The 4,619-nt window shown below is 41.0% G+C and overlaps 1 protein-coding gene across 5 annotated transcripts in view; it reads left to right on the top strand.

Moving 5' to 3' along the window:
• The window catches only part of LOC138173263 (G-protein coupled receptor 35-like), a 39,224-nt gene that overhangs the window by 28,700 nt on the left and 5,905 nt on the right, over window positions 1-4,619 (top strand). The window lies entirely within an intron of this gene.

Raw genomic sequence — 4,619 nt, forward strand, 5'->3', positions numbered from 1 at the left:
AAATAAATAAATTTTAAAAATAGAAATGAAGTGACTTACCCAGGGTCACACAGTCAGGGTGTGTCAGAAGATTTGAATCTAAGTCCTCCTAGCTTTGAGACCATAATATTTGCTATTCTAATATCCAGAAACCCACAGGAAGCAAGTACGAGAATCAGGATTTACACTCATGTTTCTTGCTAACATATCCAGGGCTCCTTTCAACTTCACTTCCCATCAAAAGGGGAAATGTGCATAAAATTAGAAAGGATGGTGAAAAAGAAGGGGCTTCTCATTATTTGTAATTGTACCTGGTTCATCTGGTGCATCCTGTGCTCCTCACTGACATGGAACTCTCCTTGGGAGCAGGGTTCATTCATCTTCTTTGTCTCTCCATGGTACAGAGTAGATGCAGAGTATCCTCAGAACTCATCATCTACCCCCACCCCTGCCAGGCTGGACACAGATAGAGCCCCCCCCCCCCCAACCTGGATGACCACTGCCATGCTAGACTCCTCATGGTCAATCTCCCTTTTTTGAAAATCAAGTTTTATTGATATGTTTTTACCTCACCAGAATTCCTCCTGGACCCCTCTCCTTTTCCCCTCACTAAAAGCCATTCTCCAGGTCGAAGAATTTTTTAAAAAGAAAAGAAAAATGAAGAAAAAAGATCAACACATTGATACTTAAATAACTGAGATAGAAAATTAGTAATTATTAATAATTAGCATTATTGATAACTAATACATTAAAAATCTGACAAAGTATGCAATGTTCCACCCCTGTAGTCCCATCCCGCACCCCTCCCGCCCACCAGAGTGGATGAGGTGTTTTGTCAAATCTTTTTTTAGTAGGGGGGGCATGACTGTGTTGTAATCATATAACATTCATTTTTCATTGTTTTGTAGTTGTTTATTTCCATTGTTGTAGTCATTGGGTCTACTGTTTTCTTGGCTCTACTCACTTCTCTTGGTATCAGCTCCTGTGGATCTTTCACTGTACTGGTCATTTCTTTGTTGTTATTGAGTCTTTTTCAGTTATGTCCAGATCTCCATGACCCCTTTTGAAGTTTTCCAGCAAAGATAAAAAAAAAAAAGTGGCTTGCCATTTACTTTTCCAGCTCATTTTACAGATGAGGAAACTGAGGCAGACAGGGTTAAGTGACTTGCTTAAAGGTTAAGGTCACCTAGCTAATAAGTGTCTGAGGCAGGATTTGAATTTAGGAAGATGAGTCTTCCTGACTCCAAGTCCAGCGCTCTGTGCACTATGGCGCCCCCTAGCTTGCCTCAAATCAGTAATTACATTACATTGCTTTATTGGATTGCATTCAATTTGCTTAGCCATTCCCCAATTGATGGGCAGCCAATTGTTGCTATCGAAGAGTACTTGCTTAAAGATTATAGATGGAATCTCTGGGTCAAATCTGGGTCAAAGAGTACGGACCCTTTGACAACTTTATTTGCATAATTCCCAAATCCTGTCACATTTGCCTATTTGCTGGGCAGGAGTTGAGACCTCAGGGTTGGGGTTTTTTTGTTTGTTTTTGTTTTGCTTTTTTTTTGGAGGGCCGTTGGGGTTAAGTGACCCACCAAAGTCACACGGCTAGTAAGTGTGTCAAGTGTCTGAGGCTGACTCCGAACTCAGGTCCTCCTGACTCCAGGGCCAGTGCTCTATTCACTGCGCCACCTAGCCGCCCCCCTCAGCGTTGTTTTGATTTTCATTTCTCTTCCTAGCGATTTGGAGGATTCTTTCATATGGTTATTCATAGTTTGCTACTCTTTTGAGAAATTTGTTCACATCCTTAGACCATCAATCTCTTTAGTTTTTTTATTCTGAATTTAAGAAACATTAAGCAAAACGAGCATTTTTATATACAAAAATGGAACAGAAAAAAGAGGATTGGAGGTGGACCTGCAAATCTCTTTAATGCCCTGCCTCCTTTCCCTTTCAAGACTATAAGAAAGTCGATACGTAACGTTCAAACTCGACATCAGACATGTAACTCAAATTCACCAAATAACTACCCTATTTGTGTAGAGTTCTTTCTGGCGTTTCAAAAATCCTACAATGACCCTCTTTTCGTTCTTTGCTGCCTTTTTGGGGGGTGGGGCAGGCCACCCTATTGCTACACCATTTCTCCCTCCCACCTCCCTCTTCAAAACAGAACCCTTGCAACAAATATAATCAAGCAAGACAAATTCCCACGCTGGCTGTCTCAAAAACTCTCTCTCGCTCCCTGTCGCTCTCCCTCAGTATCTTCCGCTCATCACCTCTCAGTCAGAAGAAAAGGATTGTATAGGCCGGCCCTGACTTGTAGCGCTCCGCCCCAAGAGGCAGAACCAGGAGGGAGAGAGGGGGAGGGAGTTACAAAGGAGACAATTAAGGCTGAATAGGATCGAAAATTCTCCTTCGAGTTAGAACTGTCCTGAAGGGGAAGGCGCTGCCTGGGAGCCTAGTGAGCGCCCCTCACCCCCAGGTGAGATCACTCTGCAGGGATATTAGAGTCGGGATTCTTTTGGTCAATGGGTTGGACAAGATGGATGCCAAGGTCCCTTCCAACTCAAAATTCTGTGATTTCGCAGCTCCATGCTAGATGTCAATGCGATGACATTTTCCATTCTGTCTTCCTTTGGAGGATGAGGAGGCTGTGTGGGCCAATACCCCTAAATGTCCTCTTGATCCCCTTCACTCCTATCTATTCCATATCTCCCTCCTGCCCACCTCTCTCACCCTAATTTTCCATGCTCCTTGCTCTGCTGCCCACAAATGTGCCTAGGGTGCCACCATTCTTTTTTTGTTGTCGTTGAAATTTATTTGGCATTTTATTTCCCCCCAGTTACATGTAAAAACAATTTTTAACTTTTAAAACTTGGAGTTACAAATTCTCTCACTCCCTCCACATTCCCCTCACTGCAAAGGCAAGTAATTTGATAGAGATTATACATGTGTAGTCATGCAAAGTTTCCATATTAGTCATGTTGTGAAAGAAAACATAGACCAAAAAAAGCTCAAGAAAAATAAAGAAAATAAAAAAAGTCTGATTCAATCTATATTCAGACACCATCAGCTCTTTCTCTGCGGATGGATAGTATTTTTCATCCTAAGTCCTTCGGGGCCGGCTTGGATCATTGCATTGCTGAGAATAGCTAAGTCATTCACAGCTGATCATCTTACAGTAATTGCTGTTACTGTGTGCACAGTACACTTCACTTTGCCTCAGTGCATGTAAATCTCTCCAGGTATTCCTGAGGGCTTCCTGCTCATCATTTCTTATAGCACAATAGTGTTCCATCATAATCACATACCATAGTTTGTTCAGTCATTCCCCAGTTGATGGGCATCCCCTCAATGTCCAATTCTTTGCAGCTGGAAAAGACCTGCTATAAATATTTTTGTACATGTAGGTCCTTTTCCTTTTTTTAAATCTCTTTTGGGATACAGCCCTAGTAGTGGTATTGCTAGGTCAATGGTATGTCTGGTTTTATAGGCCTTTGGGCATAGTTCTAAACTGCTCTGCAGAATGATTGCATCAGTTCACAACTCCACCAACAGTGCAACAATGTCTCATTTTTTTCCCACATCCCCTCCTACATTTGTCATTTTCCTTTTTTGTCCTATTAGTCAATCTAATAGGTATTAGGTAGTACCTCAAAATTATTTTAATTTGCACTTCTCCAATCCATAGTGAGTTAGAGAATTTTTTTCATATAGCTATAGATAGCTTTTATTACTTCATCTGAGAAAATGACTTCGTATCTTTTGATCATTTATCAATTGGTGAATGGCTTTTATTTTTAAAAATTTGACTCAGTTCACTATTTATTTGAGAAATGAGGCCTTTATCAGAGAAACTTGCTTCAAAATTCTTTTCACAGTTACTATTGCTAACTGTATTTCCTTCCATCCTATTCCCCATCACCCTGTTTATTCTATTCTCTCTCTCCTTTCACTCTGTCCCTCCCCAAAAGTGTTTTGTTTCTGACCACCCCCTCCCTCAATGTGCTCTACCTTCTATCACCCTCTCCCTTCTCTTTCCCTCTTCCTCCCCTACTTTTCTGAAGGGTAAGATAGATTTCTACACTCAATTGAATGTATGTGTCACTCCCTATTTGAGCCAATGTGATGAGAATAAGGTTCACTCACTTTTTCTCATGTTCCCCATCTTCCACCGCCCCCCCACTGTAAAAGCTTTTTCTTGCTTCTTTTTTTGTGAGATAATTTACCCCACTCTATCGCTCTTTTCCCCTTTCTCCCAGTACATTCCTCTCTCACCCCTTACTTTTATTTTTTAAGATATCATCCCTTCATATTCAATCCGCACCTGTGCCCTCTGTCTATATATGCTCCTTCTAACTGCCCTAATAATGAAGAAGTTCTTATAAATGACAAGTATCATCTTCCCGCGTAGGACTGTAAACAGTTTGACCTTATTAAGTTTCTTACGATTTCCCTTTCTTGTCTACCTCTTTGTGCTTCTCTCGAGTCTTGTATTTGAAAGTCAGATTTGTTTTTTCTAGTCAACTCTGGTCTTTTCATCAGAAATGCTTGGCATTCCTCAATTTCATTGAATATCCATTTTTTACCAGAAGGATTTGTAAGGGTTATGGGATTTAAAGATCTTCCATGCCCCGTTGGACTTG

This window comes from Petaurus breviceps, unplaced genomic scaffold (genome assembly GCF_028583685.1).
Source record: "Petaurus breviceps papuanus isolate PSGF00001 unplaced genomic scaffold, PetGlider_PUasm1.0 567, whole genome shotgun sequence".
Lineage (NCBI taxonomy): Eukaryota > Metazoa > Chordata > Mammalia > Diprotodontia > Petauridae > Petaurus > Petaurus breviceps.